Source organism: Pongo pygmaeus, chromosome 12, assembly GCF_028885625.2.
Source record: "Pongo pygmaeus isolate AG05252 chromosome 12, NHGRI_mPonPyg2-v2.0_pri, whole genome shotgun sequence".
NCBI classification, from domain to species: domain Eukaryota; kingdom Metazoa; phylum Chordata; class Mammalia; order Primates; family Hominidae; genus Pongo; species Pongo pygmaeus.
This window is the reverse complement of record NC_072385.2, coordinates 103,481,230-103,507,550: the sequence shown is the minus strand read 5'-3', so window position 1 is coordinate 103,507,550 and position 26,321 is coordinate 103,481,230. Positions and strand designations below refer to the sequence as shown.

General features: G+C 41.9%; 1 protein-coding gene across 9 annotated transcripts in view; it reads left to right on the top strand.

The window, feature by feature from the left end:
* Window positions 1-15,729: 15,729 nt before the first annotated feature.
* The window catches only part of LCLAT1 (lysocardiolipin acyltransferase 1), a 196,575-nt gene continuing 185,983 nt past the window's right edge, over window positions 15,730-26,321 (top strand). For 5 of the 9 annotated variants that reach the window (XM_054475583.2, XM_063648853.1, XM_063648855.1 and 2 more), the window contains exon 1: window positions 15,765-15,911. The gene's annotated coding sequence lies outside the window, so the exon portion shown is untranslated. Of the gene's footprint in view, window positions 16,478-26,321 lie in introns of all 9 variants that reach the window. The other 4 variants (XM_054475582.2, XM_054475580.2, XM_063648856.1 and 1 more) reach the window with 4 other exon arrangements.

Below are 26,321 nucleotides of genomic sequence, written 5' to 3'. Positions count from 1 at the left end.
CCGAACCTCTTGGACGCTAAGGCTCACCCAGTCCAGAAAAGTCTAGAGCTAGATATGGCCTTTCAACAGGGAAATATCTTGTCTTGGATACAATCCAATGTCACAGTTCTTCAGCTTTCCTTTGTCTTTCTGGATATTGGCTTTTCTTGGAGAGTACAAGCTTGCTGTGTTTTAGAATTTCCCTTGTGTGTTTGTCTGATTTTGTCTTATGATGCGATTTAAATTATGCATTTTAGGTAAGACTACTTCAACTGTAATGTAGTATCTTTTTGAATGCATCACATCAGACAGCATCTGATATTAACACTGATATCATTAACCAATAGTTAATATTTTTGGTTATGTTAATTTTGACCCCTTGGTTGAATAATAATATATATAGTCATAAAATATAACAATATAATATAAATATAATCATATAACAATATAATATAAGGGCAGAATGAGCTGGGCACCATGGCTCATATCTGTAATCCAAACACTTGGGAGGCCACGGTGGGCAAACTGCTTGAGCCCAGGAGTTTGAGACCAGCCTGGGCAACATGGTGAAACCCCATCTCTACAAAAAATTAAAAAGTAAAAAAAATTAGCTGGGCATGTTGGCACATGCCTGGAGTCCCAGCTACTTGGGAGGCTGAGGCAGGAGGATCACTTGGACCCAGGAGTCTGAGACTGCAGTGAGCCATGATCACACCACTGCACTCCAGCCCGGGCTACAGAGCGAGACCCTGTTTCTAAAAACAGTAAAAACTAATATAAATAAATAAAGTGTATGATTTGATACATTTGGTCTTAGGTACACCCACAAAACCATCACCACAATCAAAAACATGAACATATCTATCACTTCTAGAAGTTTTCTCATCCCTTAGCCACCCCCTCCTCTGACTTGTTTCCTGCCACCATTCCCAGGCAACACGTGATCTGTTCTTTGTCACTATTGGTTAGCTTGCATTTTTAAGAGTTTTATGTAATGGAATCACATGGTATGTACTCTTTTGGCCTGGCTTATTTCACTCAACATAATGACTTTGAGATTCATCCAGGTTGTTGCATATATCAATAGTTCATTCCTTTATATTGTTGAGTAGTAGCGCACTGTATGGATATATTAGGTTGGTGCAAAAGTCATCCTGGTTTTTGCCATTACTTTCAATGGCAAAAACCGCGATGACTTTTGCACCAACCTAATACTACAGTTTGTATATCCATTCAGCTTTAATGAGCATTTAGGTTGTTTCCAGTTTTGGGCTATTACAAATAAAGCTGTTATGAATATTCCTGTACAAGTCTTTGTATGAACATCTGCTTTCTTTTCTAGTGAGTAAATACCTAGTAGTGGAGTAGCTGAATCATACACTACCATATGATAAGTGCATATTTACCTTTTTAAGAAACTGTCAAGCTGTTTTCCAAATTAGCTCTATCATTTTGTATTTCCACTAGAAGTGCGAGAGTTCTACTTCCTCTATATCTTTGCCAACATTCGGTATGGTCAGGTTTTTAAATTTTGGCTATTCTAATGTGGTTTTAGTTTGCATTTCTCTAGTGCTAGTATCTTTTTGTGTGCTTATTCATTGTTCTTTTTTTTTTCTAGCACAAAATCTTTATTTCTTTCTTAATCTTCTTCCTTTCGTCCTTTTTTCTTTCTTTCTTTCTTCTTTCTGACAGAGTATCAAAATACCCAGCTGATTTTTTATTTTTTTGTAGAGATGGGGTCACGTTATGTTGCCCAGGCTGGTCTCAAACTCCTGGGCTCAAGTGATCCTCCCACCTCAGCCTCCAAAAGTGCTGGGATTACAGGTGCAAGACAACACTCCTGGCCAAACTGTACACTTTAAATACATGCAGTTTATTCTATGTCCCTTATACCTCAAGAAAGCTGTTTATACATTTTTTTAAATCCTCATCTACATAAAAAGGAGACATTTTAAAGTTTAGAATTGAGGGGTCAGGAAATAACAATATAAGCATGATATTTAGAAATATGAAGCTAAGCACCAGAACTGCCACAAAAACAAAAGAAAATGTTTAGGAGTAGTTGCCTTTGGTAGCCAGAACTGGGGCAAGACAGTAGGGAGTGGGTGGGGAGCAGAGACAAGAGACTAATGTTTTTCATTATGGACCTTTTGGTTGTGTTTGATTTTTAAACAATGTGCAGGTACTACTTGCTTTCCATAAATGGAAGAAAAGAATATTTTAAATAAGAAATATCTAATTAGATAGGTAATTGAAAATCACTGTGGGTGCCATTTTGGTTAATGGATAGTGAAGAAAGGCATCAAGAAACCAGCAGGCCCAGTTCAGAGACTTCTGCAATAATTTTGGTGGGAAGCATGAACCTAGAAGGGATCTGAATGTAATCTCTCCTTGTGTGACATGTGATGCATGTGACACCCACTCTCTCTCAGTCCGAATCCCAACTCTCTCCCTGCAAGCTCCTACCTCCTCCCCTCAGCAGCCATCAAGCTTCTCATTCTGAGGCATGGCATTTGCAAGAATCTCGAGGTGGCCTGTGGTGTGGGCACATGGGCACTTGGCCAAGGAGCATTGCAAGATTGGGGGACAAGGCCCCAGGGGAGGGCTGGGGGGGGTGGGTCCTGAGATGCTGTTAGTTAGTTCCATCAATGCCAGAACCCTAGCCTAGGTTTCTTCTTTACACAAACATATATTACAGGCTTACTACCTTATCTGCTTCAGGGAGGGCCAATGTCTGGACTCTCATTTCTGACCCCGATGACAGAAGCTGGTGCCTTCTGGTCAGTTTCACAGAATTGTTGCCAGTTACCCATAGTCTGTTCGTCAAATTCTTCCCTTCCTTTGAATGCCTGCATTCCTTTCTTGCCTGTTGACATTGGCTATGGCAACGGAATTTTCCAGTTTCATAGAAACCATAGCAGTTTTAAGGATATGACTGCTCCATAAACTTGTTGTTTCTGTTACAGCCTGAGCCCTGGAGCTCTTGATGAAACAAATATTTTATAACATGTAGGGTTTGTCGCTGAGTAGACACTACTGGTCAAAGCACCCATTACCAGGCACCAGTTAGCTAGAAAAGCCCTGCACACCTGATTGATTTGTCCTGTTCTAATTTATGTTGCTCAGTTTGTAAATAACTGTAAGCAACTCATGGCAGTAGAAGTGGACACCTGGGGCTCGAGGTAAATAATAAGGCAAGATGACTCTTCAAGGCAGTGAAACATTATTAAGTGAAAAAGCAGGTTACAAATCGTTAAGTACAGGATGACCCAATTTTTCTAAATATATATGTATATATGTGTGCATGTGTGGTGGATACACAAAATTAAGAACATTAAGCAGTGATTCTCTTAGATTGAGGGATTTGTGAAAGATTTGTACTTTCTTAATGTTTGCTTGCCTGGTTTTTCCAAATTTTTTCAAACATGTGTTACTTTGTAATAATAAGAAAAACAAGTTATTTAAAAACATAAATGAAAACAGCAAGATCCTGGGCAAACACCATGTGTTTTGTCTGAATTCCACATACCCCTTCATGAGGAGCCAAGACTGGTCTGACTAGTGGGGGACCCAAATTGCTGGGGTTAGGAGAGTGGGAGCTTCTCACAGGTGGCAGTAGGGGACATCCAAACTGAGGAGTCAGCAGAAACCACTCCAAAGTCGTCAGATGGGTGGTCCAGAAAGTTGCCACAACAGAAAAGACAGAGGCATGTATTAAAGCTGCACTCAGAGTTAGAAATCCAAGGACACTCATTCTTGCATCCACTGATCACCTACTCTGAGCCGGCACTGTGCTGAGAAACAGGCAGATGGCAACAAGGCCGCCAGGGGGGGGCCCTAGTGGAACCTAAGGTGCAAGGTTTGTTGGCAGGGGTTGGGACATTGGTCAGTCACCATGGCTTCATGATCCCTGTCTTGGTTCATCAGGGCTGCTACAATAGAATACCATAAACCAGGCCAGGTGTGGTGGCTTATGCCTGTAATCTCAGCATTTTTGGAGGCCAAGGTGGGGGGATCACTTGAGCCCAGGAGTTGGAGACCAGCCTGAGCAACATGGTGAAATCCTCATCTCTACAAAAAACATAAAAAATAGCCAGGCATGGTAGCAGCTCCTGTGGTCCCAGCTTCTTGGGAGGCTGAGGCTGGAGGACTTGTTTGAGCACAGGACAGGGAGGGTGCGGTGAGCTGAGATGGTACCACTGTACTGCAGCCTGGGTAACAAAGCAAGATCCCATCTCAAAAAAAGTTTTTAAGGCCAGGAGTGGTGGCTCACGCCTGTAATCCCAGCACTTTGGGAGGCCAAGGCAGGCAGATCACCTGAGGTCAGGAGTTCGAGACCAGCCTGGCCAGCATGGCAAAACCCTGTCTCTAGTAAAAATACAAAAAATTATCCAGGTGTGGTGGTGCATGCCTGTAATCCTAACTACTCAGGAGGCTGAGGCAGGAGAATGGCTTGAACTTGGGAGGCAGAGTTGCAGTGAGCCGAGATCGTGCCATTGCACTCTAGCCTGGGCAACAGAGCAAGATTCCGTGTCAAAAAAAGAATTAATAAAACAGAAAGAAAAAGAAAAAGAATGTCATAAACTGGGTGGCTTACAGACAGCAAAAATGTATTGCTCATAGTCCTAGTGGCTGAGATATCCAAGATCAAGGTGCTGGCAGATTCTGTGTCTGATGACAACCTGCTTCCTGGTTCATAGATGATGTCTTCTGCTGTGTCCTCATATGATGGAAGGGGAGAGGGAGCTCTTCTTTATAAGGGCATTAATACCCCCCAGAATCTCCACCTCCAAATACCATCACATTGGGGATTGGGCTACCACATATGAATTTGGTGGCGGGCACAAACATCCTATAGCAATCCCCAAAAACAGTAATCACACTGGGCTTGAACTAGGGGAACATGAACCACATGGCTGCAGTGTGGAGTCTGCTTCCCACTCCGACCCTACAGTCAATTTCTGCATTAATTCACATTTCCAGGTTTTATTTAAAAAAACAGTAGGCTAGGATGGCTGTTATGATTTATTTTTTAACAATTTCTCAATATAATGTACACATATGCAAAGCACTTTGACATGCACTATCTTTACATAAAGCAGATATTATTATCCCCTTTTCACAAGAGAGTAAATTGAGGCTCAGGGAAAATAATTGCTGGTACAGTATTCACACAGTGATTGGGCCAGGGATGGGAATATGGTTTTCTGGCCTTTAGTCCAGCACTCTTTCCACTATATTATCTCACAGTTATTTGTTCATTCATCCATTGATTCATCCAACATCAGTCCTACTTAGAGCCTGTCAGGGTTATTGCAGGTGTGTCCAGAAACTCAGAGGTGGGCCCCAATAATTACACTCCAGTATCTGACCTAAATCAATAATTCTCCATTTTGAATGCACTTACAATTGCCTGGGGATCTTTTAAAAAATACCACTGCCCAGGCCCCATCCTAAACCAAATATAATTATGATCTCTGCTGTTTTGAAAGCTCCCCAGCTGATCCTAATGCATAGCTAAAGTTTAGAAGCATGGTTCTTGAGAGTAAGCACAAAGTGTGACCATTTCAGCGACTCTCTGAACCAACTTATTCTAGTGGAACTGCTCTGAACGATGGTCTTGAACTCCTGAGCTCAGAAGTTCCTCTTGTCATCAGATGCTTGCTGAGGGGTGGAGATTGAGTGTCACAGACATTGACTTTGTATTATAATAGGATGGTCCAGAATGGTGAGAGTTCTGGGCAGCAGCCAGAGGCCCCAAACTGTGCCTGGATATCATACTGGAGAGAATCTGAGCTCTATATAAGGGATTTGCTTAGATTTCCATAGTTGTTTCTATTTTCTGAGTTTTTATATGTAAATGGGGGTGTAGGAGCAGAAAAGAGAACTGAGAACAATTAGACAGGGCTTAAAGAGGATCTCATCCAAGCTACAACTAGCTAGGAAATTGAATCTTAGAGAGGGGAAATAACTTGAAACAATTAGTGAACAATGCTAAACAGGACATGATTCAGTGCCAAAATGTGGCTGCAGGCCACAACTGCCTACTCGCTCAGTGCTTTTGAGGACTAATTGTTCTCCATGGGTCATAGTGCATAAGCACTTTCTTTCTAGGTTGATTGACATTCACATTTTCATCTCCCCTGAGGCGTTTACCTGGAGCAAATTCATAAGTCAAATTAGATAAAGATGGACAGAAGGAAGAAGTAAAAAGAAGGCAACTCTCATTTGCTAAGCATCTACTACATGTACTAGCACCTCATCACAGCTCCACAAGGCAGGAACTATTTATTATTCTCATTTTGCAAATGAGAAAACTGAGGCTCAGGGAAGTCAAACTACTTTGCCTCAAATATAGAGTTGGTATGTGGCAGTGGAACTGGATTGCATCTGGCTGTCTTTGCTATGCTTAGCATTTATGAAACCGTGACTATAAATCTTAAATTCACTTCTTACTGGTAGTTTGCCTACAGGTTGATGAACCGGATGGTGTTTTATAGTGACAAACCAAGGATTGAGACATCCACTATTCTCCCACCTCTTGTCGTTGTTTATTTATTTATTTATTTATTTTTATTTTTTGCCTTGAGTTATTTATTCCTATTTCCCTAAGTCGATTGATGTGACCAACATAAGCTGATGTGATCATGAAACATGCATGACTTTGGTGGAAGAAATGAATACAGAGGTCAAGAAACAGGAAGTGAATCCAAAGTGAACTTGAATCAGGGCCTAGGGCAGCCCCATCCAAGATAGGGAAGCCATGGTATATAGTATCCTGGGAAGAATTCCAGGGGAAACTCGAAATGAGGACTCTTTTTTCAAGCTATTTTCAATTTATCCAGGAATAGAAGATACTGTTTTCTAAACACATGAACACATTGATGACAAAGGAAAAAAACACCTAAATGACATTGTCTTCTTTTGAGGAAATCCTGGAAACAGACAGGTTTCTTGACCAGCCAGGAGTACTGTTCTGTTTCATTTCACCACTATGACCCAAGCATGGCATATCAGTCAAAAGAGCTTTGTGACCTTGGATACAGCAATCAGTTTTCATATCATTGTTTCTAACTATGGGGCAGCTTCCACATGCTTGCCTCCCCCTATTTGTTCCTGGAAACTGTCTCTCATCACGAGGCACCAAAATGAACCAGCCTAGATTTCTGAGAATAAAGCATGTATATCTGATCCTGAGTGTTGCTTTGCATTTTATAGCCTGGGACATTTATAGCTGAGAATACCTGAAGGTAAGGCCTATTTACTACTCTGTTGGCTTCAAATGGTATTTTTCTTGGATGCCTTTCTCTCTTTTATGAAGAAAGTAATAATTTTCAGGTTCTGTAAAACAGAATATGCTCCAGGATACTTAGAAACTGGCTAGTCGGTAGGCCTAAAAGGGTAAAGGGAAGGAAATGACCATATATTGGGCATCTAGTATGTACCCTTATTCCTAAGGAGCAAATATTACCATCTCAATTATACAGAAGAGAGAATAAAGAAGTGAGGCACCATCAGAGGCATGGCCTTCAGCATGACATGGACTCATCTGAATGTGCATTTTGGCTACACCACCATCTAGTTCTGCAGACTTAGTCAAGATTTCTGAGCCTCAGTTTTTTTGTTTGTTTGTTTTGTTTTCTCATTTATTTTAATCTTAACAGCTTTATTAAGGTATAATTGACATGCAGCACACTGCACATATTTAAAGGTCTGTGTTAGTTTGTTCTCTTGCTGCTAATAAAGACATATCTGAGACTGGGTAATTTATTTATTTATTTATTTTTTAGACGGAGTCTCGCTCTGTTGCCCAGACTGGAGTGCAGTGACGTGATCTCGGCTCACTGCAAGCTCTGCCTTCCAGGTTTACGCCATTCTCCTGCCTCAGCCTCCCGAGTAGCTGGGACTACAGGCGCCCACTACCAGGCCTGGCTAATTTTTTTGTATTTTTAGTAGAGACGGGGTTTCACCGTATTAGCCAGGATGGTCTCGATCTCCTGACCTCATGATCCGCCCACCTGGGCCTCCCAAAGAGCTGGGATTACAGGTGTGAGCCACCACGCCTGGCTGAGACTGGGTAATTTATAAAGGAAAGAGGTTTAACTGGCTCACAGTACTCCATGGCTGGGGAGACCTCAGGAAGTTTACAATCATGGTGGAAGGGGAAGCAAACACGTCCTTCTTCACATGGTGCCAGGAAAGAGAAGAAAGACAGTGAAGTGGGTGGGGAGGGAAGTCCCTTATAAAACCATCAGATCTTGTGAGAACTCACTCACTATCACAAGAATAGTATGACAGTAACCGCCCCCATGATTAAATTACCTCCCAGAGGGTCCCTCCCATGACACATGGGGATAATGGGAACTATTAATACAATTCAAGATGAGATTTGGGTGGGGACACAGCCAAACCATATCAAGGTACAATTTAAGTTTTGACCTATGTGTACACCCATGAAACCATCATCCAGTCAAGATAATCCTAACCTTCTCCCCAAAAGTGTTCTACTGCTCCTTTGTAGCCCCTCCGTTTTCCTCCTTCCCACCCCGTTCCCCAGCAACCGCAGGACTGCTTTTGGTCCGTATGCGGTAGGCAGTAATAATGGCCCCCAAACATGTCCATGTCCTAATCCTCTAAATCTGTAAATACGTTACCTTACATGGCAAAAGGGACTTTGCAGGTGAGATTTTCCTCGGTTATTCTAGGCCCAACCTTATAAAGGAAAGAGAGAGGCAGGAGAGTCAGAATTAGTGAAGGCTTGGTGATGACGGAAGCAGAGTTTTCAGTGCAAGATATGAAGATGCGACACAGCTGCCTTCGAAGGTGGAAGAAGGGGCCACACGGCAAGGAACTCAGGTGGCCTCTAGAAGCTGAGAAAGGCAAGGAAACGGAATCACCCCTAGAATCTTCAGAAGCAATGCAGCCCTGCAGACACCTTGATTTTAGCCCCGTGAATCCCAGTGCGGGAGACTGAAGAATAGCTCTCAAAAATATCTAGATCCTAATTCCTAGAACCTATGAATGTTACCATAGATGGCAAAAGGAATTGTGCAATTGTGATTAAATTAAGGATTTTGAGATGGGGAGATTATCCCGGATTATCTGGTGGACCATAAATGTAATCACAAATGTCCTTCTAAGAGAGAGGCAGAGAGATTTTACTATGGAAGAGGAGAAGGTGAAGTGATGTTGGAAACACAGACTGGAGTGATGTGCTTTACAGATGGTGGAAAAGGCCACAAAACAAGTAGCACTGATACTAGAAGCTGAAAAAGGAAAGGAAATGGATTCTCCCTTTGAATCTCCAGAAGGGACAAATGCTACCAACACCTTGACATTACTCAATAAAACTGATTTTGGACTTTTGACCTCCAGACCTGGAAGATGATGAATTTCTGTTGTTTTGAGCCACTAAATTTATGGTAATTTGTTACAGTAGCAACAGGAAAATAATACACTGAGCCTTGGTTTTACATCTGTAGAATAAGGATAGTATATTATTTCTGGGGTCATAGTAAAATTAAATAACTTAGTTTATAGCATATGGAGTTATTTTCCTACAGTGCCACTTATTTCTTTCTCCTCAACCCTGAAAGAATGTGGTCTTTGGCATAACTTAAGTTATACTTCTAGAGGTGGTGAATATTAGCTGGGAAAGTTTTGTTTGTGCTGTAGAAGCTCTGATGGGAAGACTTTGGGATATATGGGCCCACTCTAGGGAAGGATCGTATTATACAACCAATTGTAGGCTAGGACCAAGATCTCCACAGAGCTGGTCCCTGGGTAGAGACGGCAATGGTTAGAAAACCACCAAGAAAAAGAAGGGGTTTGTTTTTAAAAAATTTTCTTGTTATTCAGGTATGGTGTGGCCAAGAGATGGGGAGATAACTTCCATTGAAAAGATAATTTGTTACAGTCAAGAGGACAGCACATGTCACCCCACGTGGGCCCACAGCGGGGAGCACCAAGGTTGGTCAGAATGCACAAGCAGGCCAAGTGCAGTGGCTCATGCCTGTAATCCCAGTGCTTCTGGAGGCCAAGGCAAGAAGGATTACTTCGGTCCAGGAGTTCGAGACAAGGCTGGGCAACATAGCGAGGTCTCATATCTAAAAATAAAAATTAAAAAAAAAACCTAAAAATACACACAAAGCAGGAGGAAATCATGGGAAAGGTCTTTATTACGGTTTCTATGGGAAGGAATGGGCAAGGCAGGGTACGCAGTCTTAGGATAGGCTAGTTTGATTTCAGCAGGCTCTGAGGTGTAGAAGCTATCCCAAGTTGTCTGGTGCATGGACAGAGGAATATTGGCCTGGAGTGTAAGAACCAGTTAGAGAAGGTGGGGGTTTGTGTGTCTGGATTAGTTGGTTTGCCTATGAAAGGCACACTCCTGGGAGAGTTATTTGCGATCTCAAGAACTTAGCTAACCCTGGTATAGGTAGTTCTTCAAGGAGGCCTCAGATGAGAAAGCATTAAGAACACAGAAAATAAAAAAATACAGCCGAAATACAGCCGGGCGCAGTGGCTCACGCCTGTAATTCCAGCACTTTGAGAGGCCAAGGTGGGCGGATCACCTGAGGTTGAGAATTCAAGACCAGCCTGACCAACATGGAGAAATCCTGTCTCTATTAAAAATACAAAATTAGCGGGGGTGGTGGCACATGCCTGAAATCCCAGCTACTTGGGAGGCTGAGGCAGAAGAATTGCTTGAACCTGGGAGGTGGGGGTTGTGGTGAGCCGAGATCGTGCACTGTAGCCTCGGCAACAAGAGCAAAACTCCATCTAAAAAAAAAAAAAAGAAAATACGGTCAATATAGGTTTCTGGATGGCCATCTCACAGTGATTATGTGGTCATCAGAGATAATTCAGTGGGGGTCGAAAATAGATGTTGAAGAGATTGGAATTGGGCCTTAAAGGTCGTTACTATTTAGAGAAACAACAGAGAAAAGGTAACGAACATTTCTTTTTTATTTTATTTTATTTTATTTTTTTGAGAGGGAGTCTCGCTCTGTTGCCTAGGCTGCAGTGCAGTGGCACGATCTCAGATCACTGCAACTTCCGCCTCCCAGATTCAAGCAAGTCTCCTGCCTCAGCCTTCTGAGTAGCTGGGATTCCAGGCATGCACCATTACAACCAGTTAAGTTTGGTATTTTTAGTAGAGACAGGGTTTCACCATGTTGGCCAGACTGGTCTCGAACTCCTGGCCTCAGGTGATATGCCCGTCTCAGCCTCTTAAAGTGTTGGGATTATAGGTGTGAGCCACTGCGCCTGACCCATTGTTTCTTGCCTTTGGATATGACTGTGTTGTCTGGAGTTGTTGACAACCATCTTGCAGCCATGAGGCAATAAACATAAAAATGTAAGGCCAATACGCTAAGGAAGGCAGGGCAGAAGGAGAGAAAGAACCTGAGTTGGCTGGGTGCTGTGGTTCACGCCTGTAATCCCAAATACTCAAGAAGCGAGAGGATTGCTTGGGGCTGGGAGTTCAAGACCAGTCTGGGCAGCATAGCAATACCCTGTCTCTAAGAAATTAAAAAAGCTTAGCCAGGAGGATCCCTGGGGCCCAGGCTGCAGTGAGCTATCATGAAATCATGCCACTGTACTCTAGCCTGGTCTCAAAAACAAACAAACAACAACAACAAAAAACAAAAAGGAAAAAAAAAGAAATGAAAGAACCTGAGTCCTGGATGTCATCTTTAAGTTAGAGTTAATTCTGAGACTACCTATCTCTACACTTTGAGTTAAGTAACAATAAATGTTCTTGTGGTTTAAGCCACTGTTAGTTGCACTGTTAGTTGAGTTTGTGATAACTTACAGAGGAAGGTGTTCCTTACTGATACAGAGGGTTTGTATTGAGTAGTAGCAATAGGATAAAATTGTTTTTTTCTATGTTGGATGAGTGACTCATCACCAGGGTTCTAAACATACTTTCTGGTAGGTGTATCTTTTTAGCCTAAGTGAAATTTTGGTCCATCAATGTATCAGTTAGGTTTTCACAAGAAACAAGTGACACCCTTGGCACAGAAGGGATGATTAAAGAGAGTTGAAGGCTGACTACAAAAGTACAATCAGGGTTAAGGGAAATTAACAGAGGGCAATGAAGCACCCTGAGGCTAGATACAATAACTTAGGCCATCACACACACTGTGGGCCCTGCCTGAAGGGACAAGGTGGGGAGTGGGTCCCAGAACCCAGTGAGAGCTGGGCTCTAGACAAGGAGCTGTGGCCTTAGGCGAAGTGTTGAAGCCACTGCCACCCTGCAGCCCCACAGGGAGGGAGCCAGGGGAATGCAGCCTTGAGCTGTTTCTCAGCCCACCCTGCAGAGTCCAGCCAGGGCCTCCCATTGGCTAAACCCTGCCAGAGGCAAAAGACCAGGAGTCAGGAGAGGAAAGCAGGACAAGTCAGCATAAAGATGGGGGTGGGGCCGGGCGAGGTGGCTCACGCCTGTAATTCCACCAGTTTGGGAAGCTGAGGAGGGTGGATCACCAGAGGTCAGGAGTTCGAGACCAGCCTGACCAACATGGAGATACTCCGTCTCTACTAAAAATACAAAATTAGCCAGGTGTGGTTAGCACATGCCTGTAATCCCAGTTGCTCGGGAGGATGAGGCGGGAGAATTGCTTGAACCCGGGAGGCGGAGGTTGTGGTGAGCCAGGATGGTGCCATTGCACTCCAGCCTGGGCAACAACAGCGAAACTCTGTCTCAACAACAACAACAAAAAAGATGGGGGTGGGGAACGGGGAAAGGGAGAGATGGAGCAAAAAGAGAATAATCAGAACTATTAATAATTAGACTCCACAGCTGTTTTGTGCTAATGTAAATTTGTCACTACTTCCAAGCTGTACATTCTAGCACTAAAACTCCTCAGCTACCAAAGACATGGCTTACTCCATGTCTCAAGAAATTAAAACATTTAATTTCAAATGCCTTTTGAATTTCAGAATCTCATTGGATGACTGATGATATTAGGTAATGCTAAGTCTCATTCATAGAAATTTTTGCAAAGAGGGAATTGCAAAAGAAATTTTGCAATTCTTGCTTGCAAGCAATAAACTGTAGGCTATAATAAATGGGCCACTCTGGGCCTCCCGTGAAGTATCTGTGGCCTCTGCTGGCACTGGGTTGCATGTTCCTTGTATTCATTACCTTGGGAGAGACTTGCTTCGATTTTATTGGCGGCGATGTACTTGGCTCTTTTCTGAGGGCTGTTATTGAGCACAGATTTTCCCTTATTACTCTCACATTTTGAAGAGGAGGGAGCAATTACATGGGCATAGAGAGTACCCCAATAATGACAAAAGTACAATAAGAACTAGGACTTGAGATTTCCTGTATGTCGTAGTGTGTCCCTGAGCATTACAGAGTGCCCTATTAAATGTGACTATTAAGTCAATGGCTCATGAGGTTCAGCAATTCAGCAGCTGTGATGCTCTGTTATTGGAGTCAGGAAAGATTCAGAAACTTGTCCCTTCGGGACAGTAGAGCACAGATTAACACCACTTTTTAAGTGTTATATACTACAATGTAATAATAATAGAAATAAAGTGCACAATAAATGTAATGTGATTGAATCATCCCGAAATCACCCCCTTCACCCTTCACCCTGTTCATGGAAAAACTGTCTTCCATGAAAGCAGTCCCTGGTGCCAAAAAGGTCAGGGACTACTTCTCTGGATGTCTTGATGAAATACATACATTTCAGACGTGGATAAACCCCACAAAAATTCAGGAGCTTGCTACATTGGTGATATTTTAAAATAATTATTTAAAAAACTGGGGGGATAGTTTTAGACTTAGGAGAGATGTAAAGAGAGTACGGAGATTTTTCCATATATTCTTCATCTAGCTTCCCCTTATGTCAACATCTTGTGTAAGCACAGAACATGTATCAAAACAAAGAATGATCCTGGTATAATAGCATTATGTAAACTACACATCATTTTGGATGCTGAAGTGGTCCAATGATCTTGCGCATGTCAAGACATTTTCCCCAGAATGAAAAACATGTTACTACACCTTGCACCTCTGCCAAAAAGAAAGAAGCACGACACTTAGCAGATCTCTCAGAGTTTAGAAATCAGCATATTTTGCCCTTGGGAATTCTGTTCCTATCCCTTTAGCAATTGATGTGGAAGGTGGCTACTGATGAGTAGCTCAGATCAAGAAAGGGCTCAGGGCCGGGCGCGGTGGCTCAAGCCTCTAATCCCAGAGAGGCCGAGGTGGGTGGATAGCTTGAGCTCAGGAGTTCGAGACCAGCCTGGCAACATGGTGAAATCCTGTCTCTACAAAAAACACAAAAATTAGCTGGGCATGGTGGCAGGTGCCTGTAGTTCCAGCTAGTCTGGAGGCTGAGGTGGGAGGATTGCTTGAACCCAGGAGGCAAGGGTTGCAGTGGGCCACAATCATGCATGCCACTGCACTCCAGCCTAGGTGACAAAGCGAGACCCTGTCTCAAAAAAAAAAAAAAAAAAAAGAAAAGAAAAGAAAAAAGAAAGGGCCCAGCACTGTCCTCTGTGGTTAGGGCGGTTAGGGCAACCTTGCCTCTTGGGCTGTATCACCGGACACACCTCACAACGCTAGAGCTCTCTGCAATGGAGCTGCAGGAGGAACCTCTGGCAAGCCCCCAAAGAACCACAGTAGAGCCCTTGAAGGTTCTGGAGCATAGCCAGGCCAACTCTTAACAACAACAAAAAAGAATTGGGGGATCTTTTATTCCAGTAATCTTATTTTAAAGGTAAAAAGGAGGCCTAAAGTCATAGGCATAATTGGCAGAATTGACTTTTGTTCTGGTGTTTCTCTCTGTAGTCATTCTTCACTTTCTGATGCAATTTTAGCACATCTTAAATACTAAAATGTTTTGGAACAAACTTAGAGAAATTATGAAGCTAATTTAGGAAAAGAGCACAAGAATCTTTGATTTACAGGCAATTTGGGGATATAATTTAGCTATATTGAAGCCATGCAGCCAACATGTAGATGGTCATTATTATTACACCATAAATTTTGTGAGGTCAGGAACCTTGTAATTTTAAAAATATTCACTCCTCTGTGCTTTGTTGAATAAACGGATAAAACGTATAGACATACATGAACTACTGATGAGTGGCTGTGTGTGATGTGTAGCTATGTTTATTATTTTTAAGATTCTTATTGTATTTGTTGAAGGCCAAGTTGAGGAGGACACTGCTTAAGGGAAATGAAAAGGGGTTTAACCACAGTCCCCACCATTCAGGGGCATGCAATCTAGTAGGTTAGGGGACAGACACACCATGGTAGGTGATCGAGACCTTTTAAGAGCAGTGTGATGAAATTGCTATGGGAACTGGGAGGAAACATTTTCTAGGACTGGGGAAACACTGAGTGTGCTAGAAAAACTCTGTGCTCCTGATCAGGGAACCTGGGTTCTATAACTGCTTTTACTACTGATTTGTCCTGTGACTTCGCGCACAAAATTTAGGCTTGTAAATTAAACTCCCAGATTTCTGTTTTCCATTTTGCAGCTCCAGGGGTTGAATGAACCATTAGGTTCCCTCGGACAAACGACCTCCGCTAATTTCCTATTTCGTTGTTTTCTTACCCCTACACCCCACCGTTTCGTGGGTCCCTCCTCTCCAGGAGGCCAGACGAGGAAATAAGCGCGGCCTCTTTAAAGGAGCTCTCAAAGAAAGGTACCCGGGGTAACCCGGGCTGTGGAGCAAGCGCTGGGCGCCGGGGACCCGGGCTTCCCACGCAGCCGGGGACGCCGTTGCGTCACGGCGCCTGCAACCAATCAGGACGTAGCCTTCCGGGACGCATTACTAGGGCGACGGCCGGACGCCTCCGCGTTACGGGATGAATTAACGGCGGGTTTCGCACGGAGGTTGTGACCCCTAGGGAGTCTCAGCTTGCCCACGCACCCCACTCGGCGCCGCGCGGCGTGCCCTGCTTGTCACAGGTGGGAAGCTGGAACTGTCAGGTGGGATTACGGCGCGAGGAAAATGGCGGCGGCCGGGGGCTCTCAGAGGTGCAGGAAGGGGAGCTGCAGCCCAGGCTTTTCCTCCTGAGCCGTGGACCTTCCCCGGGCCGCGACCTCGGGTGACGACCACCGGCCTGGCAGTTGGGGTCCCGGTGCAGGTGGCGGTAGCGTAGCTGGCTCAGGTGGAAGGAGGCACGGGGAAGCTACTCCTGGAGGCTGGCTGAGGCGTCGGGTGCTGACGGGCCGCGCGAGCGGCGAGGGCGAGGTAGCCGCGGGGCGAAGAGTGTCCCGACGGTGTTTACGCTAGGAGCGTCAAAACCTTCCTCCTGCGACCTCAGCGGGTGTGGGAGCTGCACCGTCCCGGAACGCAACCTGAGGTCTGACCCTATCGAATCCCATGCACTAAAACGTCTCAAGTGGTCACCACGTGCAGGGCCTCGACGAGAGCTGTGGAGAGCAGGGGCTGGGGCTGTCTTCCCTGCGAGTCCTGCAGGCGCCGAAGGCCTACCTGTAGGTGCCAGAGTGGCAGTGCCGCGAAAAGAAAGGTAGGCCCTAGCCAGGGCGGATGCCAAACCTGATCTTTAAGGTGTATCTTAGCTTCTAATTGCCCATTTGAAGAAAAGAAGTTGAAAGATAAGGCACTTAGATGTGGTTGTGGAGATGTTTTGCTTTCTTGTACTTCCCTGGTTCAGGTGGCTTCCCTGGAAATATTGCATCTGCCTTTAAAGTTCATTAACTGTGTTTCTTGTGTACATGGCAGTAGATGAGATTAGGGATTGAGAGTCACTTTAAGTCCAAGAAAAGTATTGAAGATATGTGTTGAAGGCATTACCAAGGTGAAATATTTATTCATATCATTAACTTATTTGTTCAAAGAAACGTCATGTCATGAAATATAACTACTTGGGTTAGTTTTCAAAAAACTGACTTGATGAAAGCCCTTTTTGTAAAACATATTTTTTGAGAGTAAGTAAAAATACATCTTATCACTTTTTCGTTTAGGTTTCTGTTGCACATTGTACTTTGATATGCTTGATATGACAGATAAGCATAATCTTAAGTGACTTTTGTTTTTGGTAGTAGGCTTGATTTTATGGAGTAGTGCCTCGTTCTGTAACTGAGAAAAACTTAATAGCGCTTGTGTTTCAGTCATCAATAGCTGCCATCTCTGGAGTGCCAACTATGTGTCAGTTTCTGTGAAAGCTAGGCTTCTTCTACTTTTTAATTTGAACACATGGTCGTCTGCATCTGCCCCCACCAGGTCTTTAGGCTAACTGTTGCTGACAACCAGGAGGAAGCAATGGGGAAAACCCAAAAGATTCTTCCAAACTGGATCCGTGGAGATGTGGTCAGTTTGGCCTGGGGTTGAGGTTATGTGTGGATTCTAGTCCAAACTCTGCCACTTAAAAATATCTTAGGGTAATCATGCAACTTCACTATTGGTGTCTTATCTCTAAAGTGAGTATTTCGTATTCACACAATCTCATTGCACTGTTGGGAGGAAAAAGAAAAGACAGTATGTGTAAAAAGGCTTTAAAAAGTTAAAAAAAAAGTGAAAATATTTGAAATTTATTCCTCTTCATTCATGTACTCTGCCAGGCACTGAATCAGGGGACTTATATGTGCCAACTCAGTCATCTAGCATCACTGTGAGGTGGATACATTTATTATCTTTATTTTGCAGGTGAGGAAACTGAAGCACATTGAAGTTTAAGTAATTTGTCCATATCACACAATTAGCATTGTGTTTCCAGCCGGTGTTCTTACGTCTTACTACCACCATGCATACTATCTTCCTATGACGTACAAATGTGTTATGTATTAAGGGGAAACATTAATTCATGTACAAATTTTTCATTTTTAATATATATATTTTTCTTTTTCAAAGGCTCCAACAATGTCCTAGAATGAACACATATTTCAAGCCAGTAGTTTTGTTTGTGATCTTGTGTATAGATAATAATCATGATTTATTCCATTGGCGTCCAGTAGTGATTTGTGTGGTAACAATTACATTTACCTTGGTTAAGTGGTATATTCTTCTTACTTTTGTTGTCCATTAGTTAAAAAGTTATTTTGAAACAGAGTTATGACTAATTTCTTTTTTTTTTTTTGAGAGGGAGTTTCGCTCTTGTTGCCAGGGCTGGAGTGCAATGGCACGATCTCGACTCACCACAGCCTCTGCCTCCCGGGTTCAAGTGATTTCTCCTGCCTCAGTCTCCTGAGTAGCTAGGATTACAGACATGTGCCACTACGCCTGGCTAATTTTGTATTGTTAGTAGAGACAGGGTTTCTCCGTGTTGGTCAGGCTGGTCTTGAGCTCCCGACCTCAGGTGATCTGCCTGCCTCAGCCTCCCAAAGTGTTGGGATTACAGGTGTGAGCCACCACGCCTGGCTAGTTATGACTAATTTCTATCAGGAAGCACAAATCAATAATTGGGATTTTTGTTTTTATTACATTTTTTAAAAGAATAATGTGCTGGGGGACTTTTAAAAGAAAACTGATTTTAGTTAAGCTTGTTGTTTTGATATACTTGTGCTAATTTTTCCAGTCTTTATTTATTAAAAAAAATAGGATGAGTAAAAGTGGCTAGGACATTTATTCTTTCATTGAACCTTTATGGAATAGCCCTGCCAAGTCTTTAGGATGTAAATATTAACTCCTGACTCTACCCTTGAGGAGTTCAGGGAGAAGTCCCAGGTCCAGAAGTTTGTAGACAGTTGAGACAAATAAATAAATGATTAACTAATAAAGTGTGATAAGGACTCAAATATAATTGCGGGTACAGAGAGCTGTGAGAGCACATAAAAGGGAACAGTTACTTCTTCTGGGATGGGCCTGGCCAGAAGAGGAAGGGAGCTAACTGGAGGGTAAAGGCATAGGGAGAAACAGAGCAAAGCCAGGACAAGTGAGAGCTCATGGTGTCCAGGGGTCAGACCAGAGTATTGTAGGTGTTGCTGTGAGAGAAGCCAGGAAAGGTTAGAGCCAGGTTGTGAACTCTTAGCTAAGAGAGTGACTTTATCCTGCGAGCAGTGGGAATTGTAGAAGGATTTCAATTAGATGCATAGCCTCAACTTTATGCTACAAAAATGCTAGGATAATGGGTATTAGAATTTTTTTCTTTTTACATTAGGTTTTGAATATATTTGTACAGAAATCATTGTAATATGGAAGTAATCACTGATGATTTCTCTAGTTTTAAAGCTGATCTCCACTTAAACGTGTGTAACACTAAAGTTGTCCAGCACCTCACAACATAACATGAATGCAGTGCAAATAGACTACAAGGTGGGGGGTGCAAATCTTGCAAAAGATGCAGAATTTCATGAAGTCAAAGCAAGGGAGAGAACTGCTGAAACCATAAGCGCAAATAAAGAACTAGTGCCTGGAATAAACAGAGATTCTTAAAAAGGACTCAGAAAGCAATGATCATGAAAATGATTGATAAATTTCTCTTCAGACATCATTAAAATTGGAAACTTCTCTTCATCTGAAGACACCACTAAGAAAATGAAGAGCAAAATATGGACTGGAAGAAGAAATTTGCAATTTATATATCTGACCAGGGACTTATACTGTGTGTGTGTGTGTGTGTGTGTGTGTGTGTGTATTTGTGTGTGTGTGTAGCATAAAAAAAATTAATGAGAAAAATCATTTTAAAAATGCTTAGACGTCTTGAACAGGCACTATCTATTAGAGGGTCTCAGAATAGCCAGTATGCACATAAAAAGGTACTTAACATTATTTGTCAGTGGGAAATATAAATTAAAACAATAATGAGATACTGCTATACACCTTCCAGAATAACTAAAATTAAAAAGATGGACAGTGCCAGTGTTGGCAAGGGTGTAGACCAACTAGATCTCTTACATATTGTTGGTGGGGGCCAGTGATGGCAAGGGTGTAGACCAACTGGATCTCTTACATATTGTTGGTGGGGATGTCAAATGGTACAGTCACTTTGGAAGACTGTGGCTTTGTCTACTCCTACTCATGATCAAATGCTTGCATTCCTAGGTATACTCAAGAGAAACTAATGCATATTAAACTAAAAAACATGTTAACGAATGTTTATAGTGCCTTTATTCATAATCAAAAATTGGATATAACTCAATTGTACATCAGCAGTAGAATGGATGAGTAAATTGTGATATATTTATAAGATGAAACACTGCAGAACCAATTGTACATCAGCAGTAGAATGGATGAGTAAATTGTGATATATTTATAAGATGAAACACTGCAGAACCAGTTGTACATCAGCAGTAGAATGGATGAATAAATTGTGATATATTTATAAGATGAAACACTGCAAAACCAGTAAAAGACAATGAATTATGGATATATATCCATCCATTGTACACTGCATGATTCCATTTAAATGAAGTTCACAAAGAAGTACAATACTTCCCTGGTGACAGAAGTCAGAATAGTGATTACTCTGGGTTGGTGGTGGTGGTGGTAGTGACTGGGAAAGGGCATGAGGGAACCTTCTGGCAACATTTTATATGTTGAGATGTGTGGTGGTTACATGGGTGTATGTATATGTAAAAACTCAGAATATGTAAAAATATGAAGACTTGTGCACTTTATTGTGTATATATACTTTAATAATAAAGAGGCTCTAGTGAGAATATGGCAATGCAAGATCGCTTAACTTTAAATGAGAAAAAACAGCAGGGATAATTATGAAAGAGGTACTTTAAAAGAATTTAAAAGGAGTGTGAGAGGCTCCAGGAGACAAATGATGAAAAGTATAATTTTTTTTTATTTTGCTAAAATGACTTTTATATAATTGTTTTGCAAAAGGCAAATGTGAAATTAAGGCTGTCATATCATGCTGTTTTACAATTTGATCACAAAATTATGCCCCAAGCACTCCACCTATTCATTAGTTTTTGTCCTAAGAATTAATGCACAGTTGCAAAGTGTAATCTAAGTTTTGATCAATACAATACATGATATTTTATGAACATAATAGATTTTTTTGTTTTATTTTTTGGGAAAATTCTAAGCAGGTCTCTTTTTCATCATTATGAAATATGGTCTTTGTTAAAGAGAAATAGCTGTGTGGTCTTCTGCCCGTGAGGCACTAATTGCTATTGGCTAATGAGGACTGCTGTAATTCCTTTGGCTGCAAGATTTTTAATGCAACGAGCTAAGAAAAGCCTTCAATGTGTTCCCTGTGGCTGTGAGGTAATGCCCCAAAAAGGTCTTATAAGTTTTATTCACACCTTTACCTTGTCCTCTCCTTGTGGCAGTAGGGCCATAGGGATCCTACTGTAAAAACTCGGGAGGCAAATGGAAGAGACATATGAGGGGTTGCCATCAGTGAAAGCTGACAACAGAGGATTAGCTGCCTTGTCTGCCGCCTTTCACAGTTGAGTTCTGAAGACTTCAGTTGTTCACTTCCTCAGAGAAAATGGATTACCGTTCTAGGGACAAAGATAAAGGGAAGAGTTATGGTACCCTTAGTTTTTCATCTCAAATAAGAGATCACATCTATTTTATGTAAGTGTATATAGTTAATTCCCTTGGGAGAACTCATGGAGCAGGGGGATAGCATGTTGGTGAGCTGGTGTCTACTGGTGGTGTCATAAAGAGAGGAAATTCTGGATGAACATAAAAGTAAATGATGAAGAAAGAGGAATGAGTGGTGGCGGCGGTTCTTCCAGCTCTTCCAGCTCCATGTGACTGGGAGCGTGGACTGAGGGGATTGTTTTTAACTCTTGACAGGGACTCTTCCCCCACTGGAATGTTTAGGTATCTTGGGAAAGGCAGCCTTGGCTGTGGCTTTTACCATTTCTGCTTTCATAATGTAAATACTGTCTTAGAATTATTTTTTTCTGTTTGTGTAGCCTTTAAATAAAAATTTACCTGTGTAGAGTTAGGGAGGAAACTGATTGAAAGTTGGGGTGGCTTGAACACCAAAATGTTTCTTGACTAAACTCCATCATTTTTGGACGCACACTGTGAACTTGGTGATGGGGACAGAGTTAAATAAGACACGGTTTCTGTCTTTGAGCTTACTGTGTAGAGGGGGAGATAAACACAAATCAACGCCTTCAGTACAGAGGTCATTGAGATTTCATCATCTGTAGGTTTTCTTTGATTAAAAGTAAACATGACAGCTATGAAACTATTATGAAGATCGTAGGTAGTAATGGTGACCCTCTCTTTTAATAACGTGTGAGTGCCAGGTGTATACTGAGTTCTGTTCTAAGTGCTTTAAGTTTTTAACTCCTTTAACCCTCCCAGCTTCCACTGTGAAGTAAATACAAATACTGTTATTATCCTCATTTTACTTATGAGGAAACAGAAGCCCAAAGAAGGTACGGGGCATGGGTTTGAACCTACGCAGTCTAGTTTCAGAGTCTGTGCTCTTAATTGCTATGCTATAATGCCTGTTTTAATGTACTGTAAATTTAAAATATACTGTACTTGTGTGGCGTTAAGTGTAAGGGATTATTTCAATGAGTATGCCTTGTATTACAAGTTATGTCCAAAGTTTCTGAATATCCATGCTGAATGTAACTTACTGTAGCTACCTAGGGTGAGTCTGTCTATAATGTGGGAGATTTAAATGAGTCATCCTTTTTGCCTTTTCCCCTTTCATGTGTTATAATGATTGTTTTGATAGTCTTGCCTGTTCCATTATATCATTTCGAAATTCAGTAAAATATATTACCAGGTTTATTGTTTGTGTTATAATCATACACATAACGAAATTCTATAATGTAGTGCTCAACCTGGAGAGTTGTGAATTACTGGGTTAACATACTTCTTAATGAGAGTAACTGCAGATTTAAACTTAGGTTTTTTTTATTTTTTATTTTTAATTTTTATTTTTTAATAGAGACAGGGTCTCACTCTGTTGCCCAGGCTGGATTGCAGTAGTCTGATCACAGCTCACTGTAACCTTGAATGTATAGACTCAGGTGATCCTCCCATCTCAAGCTTCCCAGAGTAGCTGGTACTATAGGCATGTGCCACCGCATCTGGCCAATTTTTCTGTTTTTTTTTTTTTTTTTTTGTAGAGATGTTGTTGTGTTGCCTGGGTTGGTCCCGAACTCCTGAGCTCAAGTGATTCTCCCTCTTCGGCCTCCCAAAGTGCTGTGATTACAGGCATGAGCCACTGCACCTGGCCCTGGGTTGTTTACATTTTTAACATGGTGATTCATTAAGACCAGTTGATTAAATTAAACGAAGAATTATGTTTGCTTTGTTCACTAAGAATGGGAAGGCAGTGGAGAAGCAGGATGGAAATAATCTAGAGGACTCCAAGGAGTGCCAGAGTGACCTTATTTTGTTGAATTTATTTATGGTAGTAATGAAACCTATATAATTTAGCTTGTCTTTCCTTCAGAGAATATACTAGAATCAGAGTTAATCAAGATTGAGTCTTCTTTTGCTAGACTACTTGGTAAACAGTTCTTGTCTATTGAGTAGGCTAATCTTCAGGGAACTGAGTATACAGTGGATATAATTGGATCCAGTGGATATAATTGGATATAATTTCTAAAGCTGTATTTATTTCTCTTTTTGTCTATACTTTCTTTAACGGAAAAAAAAATTAGGAGTCTTATATTCTCATTTTGAGTGAGGAACTCTGAAATTGTATCTGATTTTCTCTTTTGCATTTGTACTTCAGACTAGTCAAATATGTATGCCTTTTGCATACATATTTACTTGGAGATGGGGAGATATTTATACTGGTTTCCTGTGGCTGCCATAACAAATTACTGCAGACATGGTGGCTTAAAACGACAGGCATTTATTTCTCAGTGTTCTGGAGGCCAGAATTCTGAAATCAGTATCAGTCAGCCAAGATCACAATGTCAGAGGGCCACGCCACCTCTGGAAGATCTAGGGGAGAATCTGCTCCTTGCCTCTTCTAGCTTCTGGTGGCTGATGGCATTCCTTGGTTTATGGCTACATCATTAATCTCTCCCTCTGTGGTCACATTATGGCCTTCTCCACTTCTGTCTGCAGTTAGATCTCTGTCTTAGGCTGGGTGTGGTGGCCCACGTCTGTAATCCCAGGACTCTGGGAGCCTGAAACCATCCTCTGGGAGGATTGCTTCAGCCCAGAAGTTGAAGACCAGCCTGGGCAACATAGGGAGGCCCTGACTCTATAAAAAAAAATTAAAAAGTTAGCCAGATGTGGTGGCATGCGCCTATAGTCCTAGCTACTTGGGAGGCTGCGGCAGGAGGATCACTTGAGCCTGGGAGGTTGAGGCTGCAGTGAGCTGTGATCATGCCACTGAACTCCAGCCTGGGTGACAGAGTGAGACCCTGTATCAAAAAAAAAAAAAAAAAAAAAAAAAATTGGAAGTGCTCCCTACGCTTCTGTTTTCTGGAAGAGATTGTGTAGAATTGATCTTAGTTCTTCAAACATTGGTAGAATTCTTTAACGAAATGTTCTGGGCCAGATTTCTTTTTTGAAGGCTTTATTCAATTTCTTTAACAGTTATTAGGGCTATTCACATAATCCATTTAATCTTGGCTGAGTTGTGGTAGTTTGTGCTTTTGAGGAACTGATCCATTGACACACAAAGTGGGTGTCCTCATTACTACTGGGCAAGTGTGGGAGTGTCAGCCCCTCTTTAGGACTCTACTGATACCACTGGAAGGGGATGGCCTTCTTACCCCTGGGCGGAGGTGAAAGTTCTGACTCTCTGCTAGGCCTCCTCTGATACCACGCCAGTGGGGATGAGAAGGGGTGTCTTATTACTGCCAGGTGGGAGGAGGAATCCAGGCTCTCCAGGTGGTCTCCACAGATACTCCCTGGCAGGGGAAGGGGGTCTTATTACCACCTGGCAGGGAAGGAAGTCTAGACTTCTCCAATATCACCCCTGAAAGGATAAGGGGTGGAGACACCTGGGAGCCTGAACAACATTGCAGCCTTGTAAGGGTGGAAACTTAGGCTCCCTACATGGCTTTTGCTGTTGTGGGTGGGGGTGGGCCATGGTTTTTTTCTGTGATATTGGCTGGAGGGCATGTTGTTTGTTGCTCAGTTCTTTGGCTTAGGAGAGCAGGGGTTTGTTTTTTGTTTTTTTGTTTTTGTTTTTAAGCTGGTTGTCTGTGGTATATGATGAGGCAAAAAGAAAACCCAGGGAACTCACCACCATATTTTCCATGGGTCCCAAGATCCCTACCTGGTTTGCCTTATCTGTATCTTCAGAGTCCAGAGTCTTCCCATATTTGTTTACGTATAATGGCCAGGATTTTTGGTTGTACTTAGCTAGAGCAGTAGGAAAAACTACATCTACTTGATCTTGCTGGAAGCGAAAGTTGGACAGGGATTACTTCTTTATGGAAGAAAATAACAGGGTGGAAATTGAGATGCATGAATTAGCCAGTAAGACACTGAAGGAGCTAGTTTTGGGTTAGTTACTTGGAAGTGACAGCTTAACTATGTCTTTATTTCTCCAAGAGAATTCTGTGGGTCATTGCTCAGTAAAACCAAACTCTCTTTAGTTTTAGATCTCTTAAGAGGTTTGACAGTATAGTGAATTACTTTATTTCTGAATTGAGATATAAATTAATAATATAATTTCTGGCTTAACACCTGGTAGAGAAAAATTTATCTTTGTGAAAGATTAGTTTTATGGAGGGGATTAACTCCAGTTTTCTCTAGTGGTTGTCAGAGATCTTGGAGCTGTGGATCCTTATCTAAAAGAAAGAAAAGTGTAGCAGTTCAGATCTATGTAAGGAAAATTTGTGAAAGTCTGAAACCTACCAAAAGGATTACTGAATATCTTCAGTGGAACCCAGGTGCTGGCTAGAGCATTTTCATGGTTACTACTCTGGGGTCTGTAGCTTTCATTGTTTTTGATGTATTTTACAACCTTGTAAGTTGTGAATAACAATAATACAAATTATTCTTGCCCTTTTACATGCAAAGGATATTTGTTGGAAGTACAATGGATTTCTTTTTCTCTTTCGTGGAAGAAGCCAGTTTTTTATCTGTTAAGCAAATTCATTTCAGTATTCCCCATTGCCTAAGTATGTGTCTGCTCTTTGGATTCTCATTTAAACCAGTTGGAACATCTTATTTGTTCCCTAATTAGAGTCATAGAGGTGTTGATTTTATATTTGTATGAGAGACACAATGCCACCTTTTTGTTTGTTTTAGTTATCCTTTAACAGCTTGAACTCCAAATTTAGCCTGAGTTTGAATCCCATTTACTGTTGTGATTTGGGTCAGGGAATTTTATTTTTTAACCTAAGCGTGTGTTACTTCCTATAAAAAGGAATTTATAGTATTATCTTCTTTCCATGGTTAGTGTGAGGATTAAAAGAGATGTTGTAAGTTACACACTTCTCATAGTACCTCATATATCATAAGAATTCTTTTTTAAAAACTCTTTATTAGAAGACTGTGGG